The sequence below is a fragment of the Vombatus ursinus genome, unplaced genomic scaffold (assembly GCF_900497805.2).
Source record: "Vombatus ursinus unplaced genomic scaffold, bare-nosed wombat genome assembly UNPS02009824.1, whole genome shotgun sequence".
In the NCBI taxonomy this organism is placed as follows: Eukaryota; Metazoa; Chordata; class Mammalia; order Diprotodontia; family Vombatidae; genus Vombatus; species Vombatus ursinus.
The window spans coordinates 6,143,098-6,168,472 of NW_020949602.1; the positions used below are offsets into that span (position 1 = coordinate 6,143,098).

General features: G+C 36.7%; 1 protein-coding gene and 1 pseudogene across 4 annotated transcripts in view; both read left to right on the forward strand.

Moving 5' to 3' along the window:
- FGGY (FGGY carbohydrate kinase domain containing) overlaps positions 1 to 25,375 on the forward strand; it is a 532,436-nt gene that overhangs the window by 83,209 nt on the left and 423,852 nt on the right. The window lies entirely within an intron of this gene.
- Positions 332 to 23,687, forward strand: LOC114036276 (annotated as a pseudogene).

A 25,375-nucleotide genomic window follows, 5' to 3' on the forward strand; every position in this document is an offset into this window, starting at 1 on the left:
GGGATGCAGGCACAGGTAAATTGAGGTGGATCTAAATAGAATGGAATAACTGGAACAAGTGATGATGATGATGATGATGATGATGATGATGATGATGATGATAGCAGCTATATAGTACTTTAAGGTTTGCGAAGAACTTTGCAAATAGTAACGCATTTTTTCCATAGTTAGGGAGTAAGAGGATGGAATGTGAAAAAGAGAGAAATTGCAAAAGCCAGAATAGCAGCTTATGGGGAGGTATAGTCTTCCATTTGTTTTAGAAGATTATGTTGAACTTAGCTAGAAGACTAGATCTCATCTCCCCCACATGAGGGTCTCCCAATTTAGGGTAATGAACTTGGTCACTCGTCTGTGAGTTTTCCAACATGCAGAGATGAAGTAAAATGTCAAGAGAAACACACATCTACCTATATTGAAGCTGACTTGGGGTATGAGGGATTTTGCACTGAAAATCCAAGGCAGATAAAAGAGGTGTTCTGTGATCAAAGATCAATAATGAAAGAGTGACAACTGGAAATGCACAGTTCAATGGGAAGGTTATGAGTAAGTAGAACTGTCACCAGAGGCAAGGCTTATGGTCACACAGCATCGAATTCTTTTATATACTTTCTGATCAGCATATAAGTCATGAGCTATGAATAAAACTTCTCCCACAAATGTTGCATTTATCCAGTTTTCACAGGTGTTGAACACATCTCTCCAGCCTCTGAAGAAAAAAACAAACAAACAAAAAAACTTTTTCCCTGGACTTGTTTCTCAGGCGTGAATTTTCTTATAAACATTAGGGTCTATTTGCAATATGAAGCTTTTGTCATACTTATAATCATGTGTACTCTGTGATGCCTATAGAAATTTGAACATTTGAAGGGTATTCTCCCACACTCATCACATGTATGGAATTTTTCTCTTGAGTGGACTCTTTTATGAAGGCTAAGGTTTATACTCTGAATGAACCCTTTGTCAGATTCATTGATTTATGGGGTTTCTTTCCTGCTTGGACTCTCTGATTAACATTGAAGTTTGTTTTCTGAACAAATTCTTTGCCACATTGCTCACATTTGTAAGATCTCTCCTGTGTGGACTCACTGATGAATATGGCAGCTAACTCTGTGAATAAAGCTTTGGCCACATTCATCACATTTATGGAATTTCTCCCCTCTGTGAATTCTTTGAAATCTATAAAAAACATTCGAATTCTCTCCCACACTGGTCACATAGAGTTTTATTTTTTTCCCCTATGGGTCCTCCGATGAAGACTGAAGTAGTTCTGTGCATGAAGACTTTGCTATATTCATCCTATGTATGGGATCTTTCCCATGTGGACCTTCTGATGTCTATAAACATGTGATCCTCTGCCACACTGATCATATTTATAAGGCTACTAGACTCTGTGGACACTCTGATAATTATTGAAGTTGACTCTCTGAGTCGAACCTTTCCCACAGTGATTACATATATAATTCCACTCCCCTGAGTGAATTTTTATAGCATCAATATATATTGTTCTCTGTGTAAACACCATGCTGTACTCCTCATAATTTTAGGACTTCACTATATGGAATAATTTATATCTATAAACATTTGAATCAGATTCAACATTAATTCTAATTATAGAGTCTCTATTGAGGTGGTGTCTCAGAGCAAACCCTTTGCCATATTCGTCACATTTATAAGGTTTCTCCCCTCTGCGGACTCTCTGATGAGCTTTAAATGTTGTTCTTAAAGGAAAAAAATTCTCACAGGAGGGACATTTATAATGGCTTTCTCCTAAGTGATTTCTTAACTGGGTGACATATATTTAAAATCAATGTTATGTTATAGCCACTATATCCATAGGGTTTTGATTCTTTAGGGACCCTCAGTTCATTATTTTTGGCAAGTTTCCTTACTTTCAGACACTTAAGACATAGACAAAGCTATCCTAGGTGCTCCCCAAACCTCTTTTCACAGATAGGTTACTTATGAGCATTAATTTTATCTCCAAAATTTCCTTACTTATGAATTGATTTTTGCTTCCCCAGGAAAGATACTTTGCTTTTGATTTCCTGATCTTATGAAGGTTCAAACTTTTTTTTTTAAATAATCTTTTATTTTTTCTAGTTACTCCTAAAAACATTTTAACATTTTTTGTTTATTTTTAGTTTTGAGTTTCAAATTCACTCTTTCCCACCCTTCTCCCTCATTGAGAAGGCAAGCAATTTGATGTAGGTTATATGTGTGCAGTTATGCAAAACATATTTCCATATTAGTCTGTCGTGAAAGAAAATATAAACAAAGAGAAACCAAGAAAAAAATTTAAAAGTTTTAAAAATGTATGCTTCAGTCTGCAGTCAGACTCCATAATTTATTTCTCTGAAGGTGGATAGAATTTTTCATCATGAATCCTTCAGAATTTTCTTAGATCATTGTATTGCTGACAATAGCTAAGCCATTCACAGCTGCTCATCATTCAATACTGTTGTTACTGTAAAGAATGTTCTCCTGCTTCTGTTCACATCACTTTGTGTATATAAGTTTTCTCAGATTTTTCTGAAAGCATATTGCTCATCATTTCTTACAGCACAATAGTATTCCATCACAATCATATACGACAACTTGGTCAGCCATTCCCTAATTGATGGGCATTCCATCAACTTCTAATTCTTTGCCACCACAAAAAGAACTGCTATAAAAGATTTTTTGTATATATAGGTCCTTTTATGTCCTTGGGATACACACCTGGTAATGGTCTTGCTGGTTCAAAGAGGATGCACAATCTTGTAGCCCTTTGGGTGTAGTTAGAAATTGCTCTCTACAATGGTTTGATCAGTTTACAACTCCACGAACAATTCATTAGTGTCCCAATTTTTCTACATCCCCTCCAACATTTGTCATTTTCCTTTTTTGTCATATTAGCCAATCTGATAGGTGTAAGATTGTGCCTCAGAGTTATTTTAATTTGAATTTCTCTAATCAATAGTGATTTAGAACACTTTCTCATATGACTATAGACAACTTTGATTTTTTTCTTCTGAAAATTTCTCATATCCTTTGATCATTTGTTAATTGTGGAATGACTTATACATTTGACTCAGTTCTTATAGTTTATGTCTAAATCATGTACCCAATTTGGCCTTTTCATAGTGTGTGGTGTGAGAGGTTGGTCTGCAGCTAGTTTCTGTGAAATTGCTTTTCAATTTTCTCAGCAATTTTTGACCAAAAAGTGAGTTCTTGCACCAAAAGCTTGGATCTTTGAGTTTATCAAATACTGGATTGCTATGATCATTTGCTCCTGTGTATTGTGTATCTAATCAATGCCACTGATCCACCACTGTTTCTTAGTCAGCAGCAGATTATTTTGATTATTGCCACTTTGTAGTACAGTTTAAGATCTGGTATAATTAGGCCACCTTCCTTCACATTTTTGTCATTAATTCCCTTGATATTTTTGAATCTTTGTTCTTCCAGATGAATTTTATTATTTTTTTCTAGCTCTGTAAAATAATTTTGGTGGTTTTTTGGTATGGTGCTAAATAAGTAAATTAATTTAGATAGAATTGTCATTTTTATTATGTTGGCTCAGCCTACCTATAATCAAGTAATATTTTCCCAGTTGTTTAGATCTGACTTTACTTGTGTGAAAAGTGTTTTGTAATTGTGTTCATATAGTTCCTGGCTTTGTCTTAGCAGGCAGATTCCCAAATGTTTTATGTTGTCTACAGTTGTTTTACATGGAATTTCTCTTTCAATCTCTTGCTGTGGAACTTTGTTGGTAATATATAGAAATACTGATTATTTATGAATATACAATACACATATTTATAAACATTTTATATCTTGAAACTTTGCAAAAGTTGTCAATTGTTTTAACTAGTTTTTAAGTTGATTCATATTCTCTAAGTATACCATCATATCATCTGCAAAGAGTGAAAGTTTTGTTTCCACATTGCCTACTCTAATTCCTTCAATTTCTTTTTTTTCTTTTTCCATTGCTATAGCTAGCATTTCTAGAGCAATATTGAATAATAGTGGTGGTAATGGGCATCCTTCTTTCACCTCTGATCTTATTGGAAAGGCTTCTAGGTTGTCTCCATTACAGCTAATGCTTGCTAATGATATATAGCTTCTACAGTTTTGCCATTCTATCATTTTAAGGAAAGCTGCATTTATTCCTATGCTTTCTAGCATTTTTAAGACAAAGAGTGTTACATTGTCAAAAGCTTTTTCTTCATCTATTGAGATAATCATATGATTTTTGTTCAGTTTGTTATTGATATGGTCAATTATATTTATAGTTTTCCTAATGTTGAACCAGCCCTGCATTCCTGGTATAAATCCCACCTGGTCAGTTTACGATCTTTGTGATGTATTACTATAATCTCCTTGCTGGTATTTTATTTAAAAATTTTACATCAATATTCATTAAATAATTGGTCTATAGTTTTCTTTCTCTGTTTAACTCTTCCTGGTTTAGGCATCAGTACCCTATTTTTGTTGTAAAAGAAATTTAGTAAAACTCATTTGCCTGTTATCTTTTTTCAAATAGCATATATAGTATTGGAATTCACTGTTTTTTAAATGTTTGGTAAAATTCATTTGTGAATCCATCTGGTCCTGCGTATATTTTCTTAGGGATCTCCTTGATGGCTTGTTCAATTTCTCTTTCTAAGATAGGGTTATTTAGGTATTCTATTTCCTTTCCTGTTAATCTCAGCAATTTATATTTTTGTTAATATTCATCCATTTCACTTAGATTGTCAGATTTCTTAGCATATGATTGGACAAAATAGCTTCTAATAATTACTTAAATTTCATGTTTATTAGGGCTGGATTCACACTTTTCATTTTTTGATACTGGTGTTCTTTCTATTTTTTTAAATCAAATTAACCAATGGTTTATCTACTTTATTTTTTTTTAATATAACCAGTTTCCAGTTTTATTTATTATTTCAATAGTTTTTTACTTTCAATTTTTATTAATCTCTCCTTTAATTTTTAGGATTTCCAATTTGGTATTTCATTAGGGATTTTTAATTTTTTTTCTAGTTTTTTTTTAGTTGCATGTTCAAGTCATTGATCTGTTCTTTTTCTATATTGTTGATGTAAGCATTTAGAGATATAAATTTTCTCCTAAGTACTGCTTTGACTTCATCCCATAAATTTGGTATGTTGTCTCATTGTTGTAATTATCTTTAATGAAATTGTTGAAATTTCTTGATTGTTTCTATAACTTATTCTTTGACCTACTCATTCTTTAGGGTTAGATTATTTAATTTCCTATTAATTTTTAGTATACATTTCCATAGCCTTCATTGAATGTACATTTTTTTGCATTATAATGTGAAAAGAATGCATTTAATACTTCTGTTTTCTGCATTTAGTTGTGAGGTTTTTATGCCCTAATGCATGTTCAATTTTTGTGTAGGTGCCATGTATAACTAAGAAAAAATTATATGCCTTTCTAGTCACCCTCCCTTCCTACTTCCCTGTAAGTTAAGTTATATTCCTATACTTGACTAAGTATGTATATATTGAGCCAAATTTGATGAGAGTGAGGATCAAGTGTTGTCTGCTATCCACTATTTTCTCTTCCACTTGTAAAAGTTTTTGTACCTTCTTTATGTGAGATAATTTACCCCATTCTACCTATCCCTTCCCCTTTCTTCCAGTGTACCCCTCTTTCTCACCTCTTACTTTTTTTTGGATATCATCTCATCATATCCAACTCATACCCATGTCCTCTATTTTACTTCTTCTAACTGTACTAATAATGACAAAGTTCTTAAGATTTAGAAGTATTATTTTCCCATGTAGGAATGTAGCCAGTTTAACCTTATTGAATACCTCATTATTTTTCTTTCCTGTTTGCCTTTTCTTGAGTCTTGTATATAAAGTCAAATTTTCTATTAAATTCTGGTCTTTTCATCAGGAATGCTTGAAATTCCTCTATTTCATTAAATGCATACTCCCTTCCCAAATGATTTTATTTAGTTGTGCTGGAATTCTTGGTTGTAATCCTTTCCCTTTCTCTCTAGAATATCATATTCCAAGCCCTCCAATCTTTTTAGCATAGAAGACACTAAATTTTGTGTTATTCTGACTATGGCTCCAGGAGAAAAGATGTAGCAGTTATATTAGAAAATTCTATCCTACAAGAAAAAAAAATGTATGGTGTTAAGGTACAATGTGACTACTTGTAAACCTTAAAGAGCAACAAAAAATACAAATTATTATTAGTAGCTGTTCATAAGGAAGTTAGGTGACTCAGTGGATAGAGTGCCTAGTCTGCAGTCAGGAAGACCTGAGTTCAGATCTGACCTCAGATACTTACTTGCTGTGTGACCCTGGCCAAGTCACTTAACCTTGTTTGCCTCAGTTTTCTCATCTGTAAAGTAAGCTACAGAAGGAAATGGCAAACCACTCCAGTATTTTTTGCCAAGAAAACCTCAAATGGAGTCATGAAGAATTAGACATGACTGAAACAACTGAACAACCACAACAATAACAACATGGCATCCTACTTGACATCTGGTAATACTGTCAACCAGTTGCCTCCTCTTGGTTATTCTGTCCTCTCTTTACTTCCATGCTTATGAACCAAGGTAAGCTGGGTATGCTTAAACAGGAAACAGAGAGACTAAACATCAACATCTGGGGTTTCAGTGATCTTAAATTCAGCTGATCACTTCATAGACTAATGTGGGCAAGAATCCCTTAGGAAAAAAAATGGAGTAGCCCTCATAGTCAATAAAAAAGTAGGAAAAACAGTGCTGTAGTATAATTTCAAAAATAGAGATTAGGTCTATTTCCTATTTGCAAAGATGATTGGGGAAAAAGGAAAAGAACCTCTATGTTCTAAAATAGTTATATCAGCTCTCTTTCTGGTGGCAAAGAACTAGAAATTGCCCATCATTTGGGGAATGGTTGAACAAGTTGTTGCATATGATTGTGATGGAATACTACTGTGCTATAAGAAATGATGAACCTATTGATTGTAGAAAGACATGGATAGAGTTGGAGAGAAGAAAAAAAGAAAAAAATTTACGTGATAACTTTATAATATATTTTAAAAGGAGTAGCAAGTTGTACATAATAGATTTATAGTTTCATGTGCAACATAATTTTTTATTATACTGTATTATAGAAATGCTTGTTTTATTCCATAAATTAAAATAAAATAAATATTTTTAAATGACAGAATATGTTTATATTTAAGGCAAACTCTTCAACATCACAATAAAACAAGTCTATGCTCCAACCACTAGAGATAAAAAGGCCAAAGTTGATCAGTTCTACAATAGCATCATGGAAACAATGAGTACAAACTTGGACAGACTTCAAGAGATAGTGTAGGATACAGAAGGCTGGCATGCTATGGTCTATGGGGCCAGAAAAAGTTGGACACAACTGAGCAACTGAACAACAACAACATCTCATTTTGTTATTCTACTTATTTATTGTTTATTTCATTTATTATTTATGTATTTTATCATATTTATATATTATTCTCCAATTTTCTAAGAGGGATCATCTAAGACACTACCTTTCATCCCAATTCTTCTCCTTTTTTCCCTTTTTTCACTTTTTAATACCTATTTCAAGATCAGGAAGATTGTTTTACTTGGGACTATTCCTTCCCCAGTTTTATCCTTCCTCTCATCTCCACTCCCACTGGTCTTATTCATACTTGTTTTACTGCTGAGTTTGAGGTGTTCCAACACAAATCAATCTCTCTCTCTCTCTCTCTCTCTCTCTCTCTCTCTCTCTCTCTCTCTCTCTCTCATATTTTACTTTGTCCATTTCAGATAGGTTCATACTCTTCTCCATCTCACCCCCTTTTTCTGTATTTGCATATTCTCACAAAATCTAATTATAGGAAATAGCATCATCCATCCATCCCCTTCTTCCTCCTTTCTACACTAATATAACCCTCAGTTTCCTCTCCATTCTTCCCTCCCCCTTCAATTTTTCATAGCATTAAAGAACCTATCCATCCCCAGGACCTGTATTTTTGATATTTATCTCTTTCAATATATTTTGAAGACAGTAAGATTCAGAAGGGACTTTTATTTCTTCTCACACTATTAGAACGTTAGCACTACATCATCACATATGTCCTTCTAGTTATTCAACTATACTGACCTTTATAAATTTCCCTGGACTCACACTTCTACTAACCATCTGCAAAATGACAGGTTTCTAATCAATGATATCTAGGGTCCTTCTACTTGCAACATTCATTCCGTGTTCTAACATTCTATGTTCCAAGGTTTCTTATAACTGGCATTCTCAGATATAGGGGCACTTCCATCTCCAACATAAATTGACACTTACTGACCCTGAGTTCATTTAGCATTCCTCTCCCACCTCCCACTCTACTGGCAATGAGGCTGCACTAGCAAACCCAAGGATATGACACAGGCTTACAACAAAACCCACTTCTATACTCTAATACCCTCTCCTTCTTTTGAGTGCCATTGACACCTTAGCCCCAAGCTGTAGAAGTTTGCATGGGCCATAACAGCCAGTTTGGCCATAGCCTTTTAGGAACAAAAGCCTGCCAGAGAAACAAAAACAAAAAGAAAAACTAAAACAAAAAACAAAAACAAAACAGTTCTGCACAGCATTGAACTACTGGTGACAGGTCAAAGAACTGAGGGACAGAGTGAGTAGGACAGGGCACTGAGCATGTGTGGGAGCTGTACAGCACTCCACCAAGCCTGAAAGAAGAATATAGAATCCAGCTGGGACAAGTTCTGATCACTGGAATATCACTTGGGGCAGAGATCTAGATTTATGAACTGTGAATTTCCCTGTGTAGGAGGAGACTCAGATGCTTTGAGATCCATCCCCCAAGGAAACCACAATTAGTCATGCAGCCACACATTAGCATCCCAGAACTGAGGACCTGAACCAAAAGATAAGATTCTTCTTCAGGGACTGAGAAATGATCAATGGCTTGATCAGTGAAACCAGGACATTGAGTGACCAGCTTTCCCCATCTTTTTAAGAAATGGATGAGGAGTTCAAAATCTGTCAGGCACCCCTTGGGTGAGCTGGAGCTTCCAATGTACTCAGCCATTTAGACCTGAGTTTAGGAGATAGGGCTGTGCCTCATGTAGCCTCCAATGACACAATATATTTCAAGATTTATCAGGTGCAAGAAGCTTCAGTAAGATAAAGGAAGGTCCCTGGAAAAGCCTTTCTGGGAAAGGTTGGATTCCAAGCTGACCAAAACTTACTGCCCAGAAGCCAAGATGAAGAGATCTGAGGAGGAAGAAGGGCTGGGGTTGGGTCAGGACACTGGATAGTTCCTCCAGAAGAGCACTCTGTCCCCAAGGTCAATAGGGCTCACTCTCACCTGCTAAAGAAGCTCTCTCAAAACAAGATCCAATAGGGAAAATCTTACTGACTTCCCCTGTCAGGTGAAATCACTAATCTCCCTTCTCCTAACAACTGCCCTCAAAGGCAAACCTCCAAACAGACAGAGACCTGCCCTGGGGAACTCTGGGAGTAAGAACCTGGACCTGGGGAGGTTTCTGGGCATGTTTAGGAAAAGATTCATCTACTCAAACATTAAGCATTCAATATCAATTCTTGGCCTGGAGCCGCAAGCAGGACAATGGGGAGTGGGAATTACACCAGTAAGGAAATATTCCCTGACCCCTAGAACCTTGCAATTTAAGGCTTGAGGCAACATGGATGTGTACAGATATAGAAATTGAGGTGATCTTAACTGTTTCTTCCATAAAAAATCCAGATGTAGATTTTAAAAAGAAATAAATGACTTAGGTGAAGGTGTTGCTGACATACTAATTGATTGTTCAATTGATACAAAGCCTGGAGCAATAGCTAACAAGTCAGATAGCACTGACTGATTCTCAAAAGGTCAACAAGCTAGGAGATTACATATAATGGAGATTAATGACCCCAAACAGCACTACCAAAAATTATTTGCACTTTTAATGCTATGTCAATTAAATTACCAAGAGAATACTTTACAAAACTTGATAAAATAATAACAAAATTCATTTAAAAAAAACAATACATCTAGAATATAAAGGGAAGTAGTGAAAAGAAATAAAGATGAAGGGAGAATAGCTCTTCCAGACTTCAAACTATATTGTAAAGCAGTGGTTATCAAAACCATCTTGCATTGGTTAAATAATAGGGAAATAGATCAGTGGAACAGACTAGCTAGATGAGAGAGATTCAGAAACAATAGAACTCAGTAATTTGATGTTTAAGCAAGAGGAAAATATAAATTACTTAGGGAAAAGTTTCTTATTTGATTAAAAAAATCCTGGAAAATCTGAAAAGTGGTTGGCAGAAATTAGACTTAGACCAGTATCTTACACCATACTTCACAATAATCCTAAATGAATACATGATTTTAATATTAATGATCACACTGTAAAAAAAAATTGAAACAAAACAAATGATCTACCACTCATAGCTATGGGTAGGAGATGTGTTCCCAACCAAATGAGATAGAAGCAATTACAAAAGATAAAATAGATAACTTTAATTACTTGAAATTGAAAAGCTATTTCACATGCAACATTAATGCTTCTAGGTTAAAAAGGGAAGCAATCAATTGATATAAAAATCTTTGCATCAAATTGCTCTGATAAGAATTTGGGGGGCAGCTAGGTGGCAGAGTGGATAAAGCTCCTGCCTTGGAGTCAGGAGGACCTGAGTTCAAATTCGGCTTCAGACACTTGACATTTACTAGCTATGTGACCTTGGGCAAGTCACTTAACCACAATTGCCTCACCAAAAAACAACAACAACAACAACAACAGCAAACAAACAAAAATAATTTGGTATCTAAGACATAAAAAACAATTAATAAATACTTATGAGATTAATAGTCATTCCTAAGTAGATAAATAGTCAAAAGATGTGAACAAATAGTTCTCAATAGAAGAAACACAAAGTATTCAGAACTACATGAAAAAAATGTTCCAAATCACTAATGATAAAATAAATACAAATCAAAACAACTCCAAGGTTTACCTCATGCCCAGAAAGTTAGCAAAAATGACAAAAATTTGCAACAGTCAATATTGGAGGAGAAAAGAGGGATTGGTGGTAGGGCTGTGAGATAGTACATCCATTTTGGAAAGCAATTTGGAATCATGGAAAAAAAATTACTAAGCTGTCTATACCCTTTGATTCAGAGACTCCGTTATTGAGCTTATATCCCAAGGAAGTCATCAATAAGAAAAAAAGTCCCCATATTCTCCAAAATATTTATAGCAGCACTTTTTGTGATAGCTAAGAATTGGAAACAAAGTAGATACTCATTAATTGGGTAGTGGCTAAAGAAATTTTGGTACATGAATATAATAGAATATTACTGAGTTGTAAGAGGTGATGTGTGTAATGAATACACAGAAGCATGAAAAGATCTGTACTAACTAATGCAGAGTGAAGTGAGAAGAGCCAAGAAAACAACATACACAGTATATACAACAATGTAAACAGAAAGAACAATGACACACCAAAAAAAAAACCATAAATGTAACAAAATTATAAAGATGTGAGAAGACTTGAATGAAGAGATATGAGAAGACACCCCTATTCTACCCCTTTATGGAGGTAGGTGCTCCATAGATATGACATATTACACATTTTTGGGGACTTTTTAAGTGTATCAATCAGTTGTGCTGACTTTTTTTTCCTCTCTAATACTTTGTCATATAGGATGGCTTACTAGGAGGGAGAGGAGGACAGATATATGGGATAATTATGATGATGTAAGAAACAGAAAATTTCCCTAAAAACATGAAAATATTTTGATAATCACATTTTCCTAGAATTGTTTTGCTTTCACATCTTTTGCTTTTGTTTTAAGATTTTAAAAACATGACACTGAGCAAGGGACCCCAAACATCTTTTGAATAGGATGGTTGGGTCATAGATATACAGCTTTTAGTCTGAAACATGTTCTGGAGATTTTAGTACATTGTCATCTCAATTGGAGTCCATATTGTGATAAAACAGGCAAAAACAACCCAAGGTGATTTTAAGGTATATTGAGAGAGGCACATTGTGGAAAACAGATGTGGTCAGATCACACTTACAGTATTGTGTGAAGTTGTAGGTACCACAGTTTAGGGTAGACATTCCTGAGAAGTCACCTGGATAAAGAGATGAAAGTAGACCATTCTATATGATCATTGTTTAAAAGAATACAGGATGTTAAGCATGAAGAAGAAGAATCTTGGGGAGACATCATAACTGTCTCCAAACATTGTTAATTTCCAATAAATTCAGAGCTGGAAGGAACATGGAACCATAATGATTTTGCAGCATATTAGATTGAAATGTTGAGAGTATGGTTTATGATGAAGCTCATGAAGTTTCTGATGAAGTTGAGTTAAGAAACTGTAACCACCGAATTAAAGAATGGAACAAAAGTACATGATACAATCCTAGGTGTGAGCATCAGTATGAATACAAATCTCAGAGCTGTGAAAATAACACTAAAGAACTGAGAACTTGAACACTGTGGAACACTGAGTATTTGAGGAAATACTATACTAACTTCATCCTATCAGAAAACTCACTTCTGGATATCTTAATTGAAGATGTTGAACCGAAGGGAAGTCTAAGAAAATGGAAGCTGTTGCAAAGAGGACACTGAGATTGGAATCGAGGAAAAAGGGATGGTCCAAGATGAAAACTTCTTTCATGAATATAGTTACACAATGACAGGAAAGTCAGAATTTTTTGTTCAAGCTTTGTTTACATTTTTTAAAATAAAGGGAAATGTAGAGAGGAGTTGAGTACTGAAATGTCATCAATTAAAATTTCAGTATTCTCAGATATCCTTTTCATATTAGTGTAGTAGTACCAAATATGAAACAGGTGAGCATTGCTACAGGGTTGTTCCAAGATGTAGTTTACTTAGATTCTGACTTAATGGATCAGGTTCTAATCATCCTTCCCCTAGTCTATAAATATGATGTCATTGATACATATGGAAGATTTCTAACCCGACTATGATCCTTCTTCTTTGGGACTGGCCTGGAGAGAAAATAATGAGTTCAGTTTATATATCAGATGCCAAGACTCCCTGGAATAACCGGAATGGATTCTCTTTTTTTCCTGAATTTCATTTTATAGTAAATAACATTATAATAGAAGTTCCAAGCTATGTATATTTTATAAATGAAAGTAATTTTGAAATCAGGAACTTTAAATCAGTAAAATATATAATTTTACATTCTACTCTTCAAATGAAATATATGTAATATATATACATACACAAAATATATATATATATATATATATATAGTTAAAGCCTCCAAAAATGAATTTATTGTCATACTAAACAAACTGACAAAGGATTATTTTACAGAGCTGGAAAAAAATAACAATCCCCCCAATCTCCTACTTTATTTACTATTTCAATTTTTTTAACTTTAACTTTGTTAATCTCTCCTATGATTTCATCTATTACTATTTTAGTGTTTAACTGAGGTATTTAAATTAGTTGGTTTTGTAGGTTTTTTAAAAATTCATATTCTTAATTTGTTAATCTACTCTTTTGTTCATTGATGTAAGAGTTTAGAAATATATGTTTCCCAAATTACTGCTTTGGCTACATCCCACAATTTTGGTATATTGGCTCACTGTTATCTTTAATGAAATTATTCATTGTTTCTATAATTTATTCTTTGACCCAACCATTCTTTAGGATTCAGTTATTTAGCTTCCAATTAATGTTTAATTTTTGCTTGAAAGACACTTTGTTAGATGTAATTTTTATTGCCTTTTAGTTGACAAAAGCAGTTTTCCATATTTCAGGTTTCTGCATTTCTTTGTGAGGTTTTGTGTTCTAATAAATGGTCAGTTTTTGTTCATGTGGTATGCATAGTTGAGAAATAGCTATACTCCTTTCTATTCTGATTCTATATTCTCCAGATGTCTAGCATTTCCAGTTTTTCTAAAATTCTATCCAGTTCCTCAACTGAATAAATCTATGCTCCTAGACTCCTCCCTACCTTGGATCAGTGTCACCAGTGTGTGGTGGGTAATGGGGCTGCTAGAAGGCCCCTTTTGCTGAACCCTATGCTTGTTCAGAGTTCTGTTGTGATCTCTTTCTTGTGCCCTATCTTGGACCTATATCAAACTGTGGGCACTGTAATTCTTCCCATGAAAGTCAATTGTTCTTGACCAGATCCCCTCTCCACATTCTGCAGATGTCTCTATCAGTCTCCCGAATGTGTCTTGACCTGGAAAAATTACTCAGTGTGACTTCTTAGCTTTCTTGATCAGAATTCAGTCAGGTACATTTTCTAGATCTTGGTCAAGGAGGGGTAGGGGGAGAACTAGACTTTAATATTTCCTCGCCAACATCTTGGATTCACTTCAAATGCCTAGTCCTCATTGCTTCTTAAGTAATTCAGACAATCTCCTTAATTTCAGTGGGCCAGATTAGCCCAATGCCTTGCTTCACTGGTCACTGGTGGGGAGAGATATCTACTATTAGCTCCGTGTCACTTCTCTGTCTAAAAATTTTATACAAATTTGAACCCTGAATAACTTTGGGACTTTTATCTGAGTACACATCCTGCTACTAGTTCTAGTTACCAGGCTGCTAATTGAGTTGGGGACAATAGGATCTGCATACCTAGACTCTTACCCACTAACAACCCAGTCAGATGGTAGCGTAGATAGAGCCCAGGCTTGAATTTAGAAGATCTAAGTTCAAATTTATACTAAGACACCTACTAGCCATGTGACCCTGGGCAAGTCAACCTTTGTGTGCCTCAGTTTCCCAACTGTAAAATAGCAATAATGATAACACCTACCTCCCAGGTAGGGTGAGGCATTCCCACCCCCCAGGTTCCCCCAGGTAACACCCTAGACAGAATACAAGAACCCTACTTGCATCGTGGACTATGGGGTGTGCTGTAGGACTACTGGAAGTATGGAAAAGGGGGAGAGACTGGGTGAATAGGCTGCTCGTTATCTTGTAGACCACAGCAACAATTGTGATATATATATAGAGATAAATAGATAGATATAGATATATATATAGATATATACACATATATACATAATTGATTAAAACTGTTATCATAAACAGTGATTGTGGTAGCACCATTTAAAAAAAGATATTTTCCAATGAATATTCAAACACAAGTTCTGAATATGGCACATTTAACCCATTCTTCCAAGTATTGATTTCCTGCCCTTAAATATCCAGTCTTTGAATTAAGATTTTCCTGCACTTGTCTTCAGTGTGGGCTTTCTCTAGTGTAACTTTTTTTTGAGGCAATGGGGTGAAGTGACTTGCTCAGGGTTACACAGCTAGTAAATGTCAAGTGTCTGAGGTCAGATTTGAACTCAGGTCTTCCTGAATCCAGGTCTGGTGCTCTATCCACTGTGCCATCTAGCTGCTCCCTTCTAGTGTAACTTTTATGATAAACTTGGAGGTCTATTATCTACTGCAAAGCCTTTCTTATGTTCATGATTGACAAGTGATTTCTACCTTGTGTATAAACACAAATGAGATTTCTTCAATTGTCTATTAAAAATGCAAGTGTTGGCTGGATCTGCCACATTCACCACAATACAAGGGTTTTCTTTACAGTGGAATCTTACAAATGTTCAGGGTTGTTCTCTGAATGAAGTCTTTGCCACAGTACCTTCATCAGCAGTGATTCACCAGTGTCAATCATCTGATAATTAGTGAGATGAGCTTTCAAGTTGAACTCTGACATTAATCCCATTCCTAGACTTCTTCCTCCAGCAGTGATTTTTATGATGCAAAAAAAGAAAGCAAAACAAAACACTTGTTTGACATTTAAGTTCTTTATTGCGTTTATCATATTAATGAATTTCTCCCCTGCGTTCACACTCATTTTGTTTATTTCATGAATTCTCTTCCAACTGATCACCATAACAGAGTTTTGGACTTCTGTGTACATGCTGATACTCAGACTTGAATGATTTCTGAATTATTTGTCATGCTAATTATATTTACAGTTCCTCTTCTCTGTGTACTTTTTTGTGCCTCCTCAAACTTACTTCAGGTTTATATTCTGATCTATACTGATCATATCTGTAGGATGCCTCCTCTTGTATAGATCCTATGATGTGTGGTGAGAGAATCACGTCTATAAAACACTTTTCCACAGTCACATATAAAGAGTTTCTTTCCTTTGTATATTCTTTGATGAGCATGCAATTTTCTTTCAGAAATTTATATTCTTTTTCACACTGATTATATTTGTAGTATGTCTCCTCTCTATGGCTCCTCTGACGTTTAGTGAGACAATCACTGCTCTGAAACTTTTCCACAATCATAACATCCAATCCATCACATTCTCTCTTCTTTGTACCCTTTGATGAATATACAGACCTGATTCCACAAGAATCAACTTGTAGCATGTCTCCCCTATATGTATCCTCTGAGGTCTAGTGAAAGAATCATTCCAACGTAACGCTTTCCAACCTGATCACCACTGATCTCATCGTGTGGTTTCTTTTCCATGTCCCTCCCCAAGACGTGTGTCTTTTTTCAAAGATGCTTCCATCTGTCTTCCATGTGTCCTGAGTGGGAGTCAGATATTCCATCAAAGTACTGTCACCTGTTGTAGAGCACAGAGTCCTTCATAAAGATTTATCAGGTACTTCTCACTCTAGACCCTGAAATGACAAAGAGAGAATTTACTAGTGGTCAAGAAATAAATGTGCTTTTCAGAAATTTCAAAAAACTCAATTTGCTGACCAAGTAGATGGTGACTTCATAAATCGTTCCCCAGATAGGAAATGGTTGGTTTGTATTGGGTGATATGTTCTGTTGTTCAGAATGGAAGAAGGAAAGAATTAGGGTCTCTCAGTTCAAAGAATTAGGCATGAGTGAAGTGTGATGACTAGCACAAAGAATACATTAAATTTCACATGTAACCATTACTTAATGTATACTCGAAGTATTCAGCATCTCCACCTGTGATTTCATTGGATAGAGGAAATTCGTGTAGCAGAAATTCACCCCATTGGTACAGATCTGCAGCTTCTATATAATTTACAAACTGAAATAATTTCCTGAATTCCCTTCTGTAGATCAAATCAATAAGTGTCAGAGGCAAGCACTAGACTCTGGACCACCTGACCCCAAGTTGGTTCCTCTCTCCAATAAATATGACATTGCATCTAATAACTTTCATTGTGAATATTGTGGGAACTACATCATCAGAGGTTCAACTGACCCCAGAGTGTATACTTAACTTCTTTAATCTTTCATACTCTCTTGATGAATTGGTGGTGTGGACATGTGAGGAGGGTGCAACTGACTATGTTAAATAAGAAGGTAGTGACCAAGTAATTATTATAGTGATTGTAGAATTCCAAGGCCAATGGTAATTTTGCCCAAGTTCTTTTCCTTCACCTAACTTGTCCATCTGATTCTTTCTCCTGCCCCTTCTCTCCCCTCCCCAATTACACTTTTTGCTTGAGATACAAAAATCACAAATCAAAACATATTGCCATTGCTGCTGAGGTGTGTGTGTATGTGTGTGTGTGTGTGTGAGAGAGAGAGAGAGAGAGACAGAGAGAGACAGAGAGAGAGAGACAGAGAGAGACAGAGAGAGAGAGAAAGAGAGGAGAGACAGAGACACACACACAGAGACATATGTATATATATATAATATATATAGAGAGAGAGATTTAATGATTTAATTGTCCTATAAATTAACTCTTCATCCAAAGTACTGCCTAGTCCAAAACTTCCTTCTCTAAGCTCCTTAAAGACAGTGACTGATTTTACACATTCATCCATTAGCACAGTACCTGGCCTAGAGAAGACTTAATATATTCATCCATTGTATCTATGATTTCATTCTTGAGGGAATTCCTGGGATGGAAGTCCCAAATACAGAATGACACTTTATAATTTTAAGTCCTTTATATAAATTCTAAGTCTTTTACAATTTTCATTACTTGGAGAACCTAAGTCTTCCTCTCTCTCTGCTATACCACATTGCCTCTTAAATAAAAAAAAAGAAAATGCAAATGGATGTTTATCTAAAACATAGCTAGATCTGTATAAATGAAATCACTTACTCACATAATATCCAAAGGAAAAGCATCCATCCATCATGAACCAAAGGCTCACTCTTTTCTTGAGCTGATATGTCTGCATTATGAGCCCTGCTGTCTCTTAAAGACCCCTTCTTCTTTATGCTGGTAAGATATTAGGGCATCTTCCAATTTTTCATCAGAATCCTTTTTCTCTCATGTTCCGTTGGGAGATGGTTGCCTGAATTGCCTAATACATCAAGCAGGGACAGATTAGGGCAAGGCTTCTTCACCTGGGGGCTGTACATTTGTTTGATTGATATTCTAACAACTATGTTTTCATCAAATTAGTTTCCTTTATAATCCTGTTCATTTTATTTTATAAATTTAAAATTTATATTTTGAGAAGAGGTTCATAGATTTTACCATACTGCCTCAGAAATCCATGACAGAAAAAAAATGTATAAGAAGCTCTAGGCTAAGGGTTAAGTTGACATGTGGAATGAGAAGAAATAAATGTGCTTAGCTCCCCATTCTCCCTTCCCTCATAATCAGAACTTGATATGATATACTTTATATATTTAAAAAGCCAGGAAAAAGTCACAGTGAGTCAGTCCAGAGAAGCTTAGAGAGACAAACATAGAGGTCTCAGGACACTAACGATGGAATCTAGTGACGAGTGCATATGTCAGGGAGCACTCTAGTGCCCAGGGATACAAAGAAGGACAAGGCAAATCACCAAGACAAAAAGAGATCTCAGGGGAACTGTAAGCTAACACTGGGTAAAGGACCCTCTCGGTACAAAACTTTATGACATCGTTAACTCCAGAGGTAGTGGCAGTGGGAAAAACCACTGGGAAGAGGCAGCAGACTTGTCCTGCTTTTCAAATGAGAAATTAGAATTAGTATTATTAGGTGGAAGATATGAGAAAACAGATTTAGCTTTGATCCAGGGAGAAAGAAAACAAATTGCCTCACAAGTACCATTACCCTAAAGTGAAGTAGGCTTTCTCAGAGGGAAGTGGTTTCTCTTACATTTGAGAACTCCAGTCAGATTAGATAACCACTTATGATGGGGAACACATATCTCCCAAAATTGAACCTGACAGCCAGTGCCTCTCTTGGGTTATTTTTAACTGAGAAAGCGAGAAAGGGGAAAGAGGCCTTCTGGACTTTACCATGAGCAATGAAAAAACAACCACAGAGATTTGGCTGTTTAAAGGGAAATTTATGTTGATTAACCACCACAGACTATGCTTGAGGTCACCAATTTTCAACATCAAATACAATTTCCTATGAGCATTATAAGTATTACCCTTGGATTAAAGGTTTCCCACATATTACACATTTCACCAGTTTTCCCAAGTGTTGATTTCCTCCCCACAAATACCCAGTTTCAAGGTTAAGATTCTCCATGACTTATCTTCATTGAGAAATTTCTCTCGTGTAACTTTTCTAATGACCTTGGAGGTCTGCTCTCCAAGGTAAAACTTTGATTAGATTCTTGGTAGTCATGTGATTTCTCCCTTGTGTACTTTCTGACGTCTACAAAAATACCCGTAAAAACACGAGAACCAGCTGGTCCTGCCATATTCAACACACACACTCACACACACACACACACACACACACACACACACACACACACAGTTTTTCTCCTGACTAGACAGTTCAGGGCTGTCACATTAGCTTCAATAATAGTCTTTCTCCCTGGTACAGATGCTCTGATGACTGACATGAGCTTTCATCCTTTCATACACTGATCATGTTTCTCGGCTTCCTGTCCTGTGGTGGGTTTTATAGTGCACTTCAAAACTTGTTTGGCCTTTAAAGTCTTTGTTACACTTATCACACTTGTTGGGTTTTCTATTGTATATTCATTCTTTGAATCTTAGAAAGCTTTGATTGACTCAGGAATTCTCAACTACACTGATTACCTTTATAGGTTTTCTCCCCTGAAGTAACACTCAGATACGCAGACAAACTGAGAATATCTGAAATTTTTCCACATTGATTATATATGTGTATATATATTATATAGCTATGTAATTCTTCCACATTGATATATATGTGTGTGTGTGTATATGTGCATATATATGTACATATACATATATATATACACATACATGCATAAATACACATTGTTTCCTTCTTCTGTGCTCTCTTTGTGCCTATGGAAATTTGAAAGAAATGAGTTTTCTTTTCCACACTGATCACTGTTGTTACATTTCTCCTCTGTGTGGATGCTATGATGAGCAATGAGTTGTCTTTTGTTGAAATTGATAAGGTCTCTCTCTGGCATGGATCCAATTATGTACAATAAGTTGATCATTCTTAAGAACTCTTTGCCACACTGACATCATTTATACAGTTTCTCCTTGGTGTAACCTTTGATGTTGAGACGTACCTGATGGAAATTTATATTTTTTCCACAATGTTCATATATATAGGCTTTGTCCTCTCTATGTACTATCTTATGCCAATGAAAACTTGATGAATTAGGAAGTTCTTGTCTACACTGTTCATTTTTATAATATTTTTCCCTGTGTGCAACTTCTTTTGAAAAGTGAAATTGGATTGATCACTGAATTCTTTTTCATGATCATCACATTTAAAAGTTTCTCCTCCTTATGAATCATATAATGCCTTGTTGGTTTATCTTTAAAAAAAAAAACAACTTTTCCCACCCACATTACATAGAGGAAGTCTTTTTTCTAAATGCCTCACAATATGGTTGCTGAGATAACCTTTCTTTAAAAAGTTTTTACCACATTGACTATATTTATATAGTTCTATGTTTCCTTTCATAAAAAGACAAACTTGAGGAAAATACAGATTCTTTTTTACATTTTTGACATTTATTCCATCTTTCCCCTTTGTGTACCTCTTGATGGCTATGTAAATTTGATTGATCACTGAATTCTCTCCACATGGACCAAACTTCTCCCTTGTATGTATTCCAGGGTGTTCCCTAAGTTGATCTCTCAACTGATCAGAGACACAGGGTTTCCTCCATGTGTAGGTTCTTTGATGAACCATTTGTTTGGATTTGTGAAAGAGAAATTTGGCACACTCCTTACAATCATGAGTTCTTTCCTGTCTATGAGTTCTCTGACGAACAATGATTTTTTTTTCTGAATGAAATCTTTTTCACAATGATAACATTTGTAGGATTTCTTTCCTGTGTCACCCCCCCAAGTCTCATGCCCCAGTCAAAGATGTTTCCTTTATAGTCCCAAGAGGGATGCATTTCTAAATCTGGCCAAAGTCCACACTATTGGGAACTTTGCCTAGACAAGTCACCCTGTAGTTTTCATTGCTGGAAATGTAAAAGATCCTTCCTCCCTGGACTTCCCCTAGCTCAGGTCCTGTTGATCATGTGACTAGTATCTTTCCTCTCAACCTTCTGCTTTGCGGACAGTTAAAGCTCCACTACTCCCCAGGCTTTCCACTATTGGATGTACTAAATCACGCAGACCTTCATTAAGATTGACTAGGTAGGTCTCACTCCAGGGCCCTGAAACAATACAGAGAGAACTTGCTGATGAAGAGTCAAATGTCCTTTTTAGACATTTCAATCTACCATATTTACAGACTAGGTGGATGGGGATTTATTAAATCAATCCCCAATCAGGCAAGAAATCTTGTTGTTTGTGTTGGGTGATGTGTTCTGAAGTTTAGAATGTAAGAAGGGTGACAAGGGACTCTTTCTGTTACAAAGAAGTTACCATGAGTTTAGTGCAATGAGTAGCACAACGAATATATTGAATATTTTACATGTAACCATTATTTAAGTTATTCACCCTCTGTACCTGTTGTTTCATTAGAATGTGGATATTCTTGGTGTGGAAATTCACCCCAATGATGCGGATCTATAACTCCTGTGTAATTTACAAACTGAAAGAATTATCTAGTGCTCTTGATGAAGGTCAATAAGTCAGTCAGTGTTACAGGTTGGACCCTGATTTGGTCCCCATATTGGTCACTCTCTCCAGTATATGTAACACTGCTCCTAATGACCTTCTTTGTGGATATTTTGGGAACTACACCATCAGAGCTACAACTAAGCCCTCAGACATTCACTCATTTGCTTTGCTCCCTCATCCTTCCTTGATGACTTCATGGGTGGCCAGTTGGGCAGTATGAACCTGGGAGCATGCTAAAAGGCTAAGTGGTGACCATCACATTACAGTGATTGCAAAATTCCAAGGCCCCTGGTCATTTACTCTGTTATTTTCCTTTACCTAACTTGTACATCAAATTCTTTTGCTTCCAATTGCACCCACCCCATTTCTACCTCTTGGTTTAGATACAGGAATCAAAATAAACTGCTATTACAACTAGAAAGGGGGAAGGGGAAAAGGAGATTTAATTGCTCTGTGCATCAACTCATCATCTCTGTTACTTCCTCATTCAAAACTTCTTTCCCTGAATTTCTCATTGGAATGTAAACTCCTTAGTACAGAGACTCTGTTTTTGTGTGTTTTTCCCTGAGCACAGCATCTAGACTAGAGTAAAAACCTAATAAGGACTTTTTCTTTCACCCCTTGTCATTACAATTTCAACATTGGAGAAAATTTCCGGTATGGAACCCCTTCCACTGAGGGAGATTTTTAAGCCCACTTTACATTTATGTTACTTTGAGATCCCAACTTTATCCCTCACTCCACTAATCTACATTGCACTTGAAATTAGAAAAAAAAAGAAAAGACAGATGGATGTTTGTCTAAGATATGGCTCTTATAATTTTAAATGCAATCATTTACTAAGAAAAAATCTTAAGAAACCGAATCCATCCATTACAGCCATGAGCCAAAGGCTGACCCTTATCTTGAGCTGGTGTCCTTGTATGTCCTGCTGCCTTTTTCAGACAAATTTTACTTTCTGCTAGAAAGATATTGGAGTGGCAGACCCAGGCCACCCTGCCCCATGCCCTGAGCAACATAGTCCCCTTGGTCAGCCTCAACTCCCTGGAAGTGGCGAAAAGGCCAATCTGGGCTCTTCAGCAGCAGGCGGATGAGATGGAGGAAGGAGCACAGGGCCTGTTTGGGAGCTGGACGATGAGTGAGAGCAAAGGAAGAAAGCTGAAGGGGATGTGGCAACTGTAAATGGACAGATACATATAGTTAAGGAAAAATTGGTATGTCTGGCCACAACCCTGCAGGCACTGGAGGAGGCAGAAAAAACAACTGATGAGAGTGAGAGGAATGAAAGTGATTGAAAACTGGGCAGCAACGGTTGAGAGAAAATGGAAATTGAGGAGATGCAGTTGAAGGAAACCAAGCATAAGCAGAGGAGGCTGATTGAAAATACAAGGAGATAGCCCGAGAACAAGCTGGAACAACCAAGCACAGGAGTGTGCTGAGGTGTCAGGGCTTAAGTGTGGTGATCTGGAAGAGGAGCTGAAGAATGTCAGCGACAACCTGAAATCCCTGGAGGCTGCTTCTGAGAAGTATTCTGAAAAAGAACATAAGAACTAAGAAGAAATCAAGCTTCTGTCTGGCAGACTTCAAGAGGCTGAGACCCGGGCTGAGTGTGCAGAAAGAATTGTTGCAAAACTGGAAGAGATCATTGATGACCTCAAAGAAAAACTTGCCCAGGCCAAAGAAGAAAACAGGGGCTTCCCTCAGACACTGGACCAGTCATTAACTGAACTTAACAGGATATGAATTTAAAAAAAAATTGTTTGCCAGAAACTCAAGAACTGCATATTATCCCCTTCCCTTATAAGACATTTCTTCTGTTAGTGTGTCTTTTCTTTACTGGAAATGTTAATCGAATTGTGAATACCTGAGCAGTGTTTATCAGAGAGGCTTTAGGAACCAGTTAAATCTAGTTCCTCCTTTCAAACAGCACATTAAAGCTTCTAGTGGGCTTTTTTATCCTTAAATTCCATTTTTTTCCTTAGGCAGGCAGGGTATTTAACATAGGCCCAGATCTCCAAGATTGAAGACATTCTGTTACGCTCTAGACCAGGGGTACGGAACCTGTTCTAGGCAATAGCAGGAAACCCAACTGAGCTACTGGATCAGGCCTGGGTTGGTTTAAGATCACAAGCATTCCATGTCACCCTGAGCCTTTTTACAGAAGGGCAGGGACCATCTCATAAAATGGGTGGGGACTTCCCAGCCATAGCGAAAAGGTTGTTTTAGGAAGTCATAAACCACAAAGAATGGTCTAATTATTGCAGCCCTTCCTCTCACTTCATACTTCAGGGCAAACACCCTCTGAGCAGTCATTAAGAAAATACTTTTAAAAGATAAAAAGATTTCTCTGGATGAGAAGGGGAAACCCAGTCACAAAGCTGCACCTTAGGATCCAGGGCCTGGACGCCATGGCCCAGAAGACAAGACTATTCGTCTGGGTTTGGGAAGTGGTCAAAAATCGGACTGAGGTGAGACGGATGATGCTCTCCCCCATTTATGCTCAGTCAATGGTCCAGGAGCTCAATGCCTGTTAGAAACTCACAGGGGGAGCCGGGGTTTTAGGATAGATGACCAGCATATTCATGCACCTAGCCCAGAGCCCCAAAGGGTGGGCCAATTTAGTCTTTCGTGTGGACCCTCTCCTGACACATTGTACCCCACAAGTTCAGTAACCGCAGGAAGGACTGCAGACTGGTTCTGAGCTGACCCTAGTCTGCCACCCTGAAGCAAAGGGGCAAGGTCTGTGGGAGAAGGTAAGAATGAGGTCAGACCACGGATGACTTAACCAAGGTAACTTTATCTCCTCACACTCATCTCTTAGAGAAGTGCCCAGAAAGCCATCTCCAATAAGCAGAAAATTCTACTGATTTCTCCCAAGGTCAAGTGCTCACACTCAGCCTCCCTTGGAACCTCTCCACTCAATATCTGCCCCTAGTGGCTGACCTGTAAATAGGCTGAGACAGGAACTATAGAATTCTGGGAAGGTTTGAGTGGAGGTTTCTGGGCATGCCTAGGAAATCAAGAAATCAAGGCCACGTGGTAATTCACACACACACACACACACACACACACATATATAAGTTTTTTTTTGACTAGGCAATGGGGTTAAGTGACTTTGTCCAGAATCACACAGCTAGTAAGTGTTATGTGTCTGAGGTCGGATTTGAACTCAGGTCCTCCTGAATCCAGGGCTGGTGCTCTATCCACTGCGCAACCTAGCTGCCCTGGCATATATTTTCAATCAATGTCTTTAGAGGCATCCAGACAGTGGATAGAGAGTAGACGTTGGTATCAGGAAGACATGGGGTCAAGTCTTGTCTCTGACTGTGTGCAACTCAGCTCTCTGTGTCTCAGGCAACTCTCTGGCACAGGATGTTAGAGAAGAGTTGGAGATTAGCACCTCAAAGAACAAGCATTCATTAAGTTCCTGC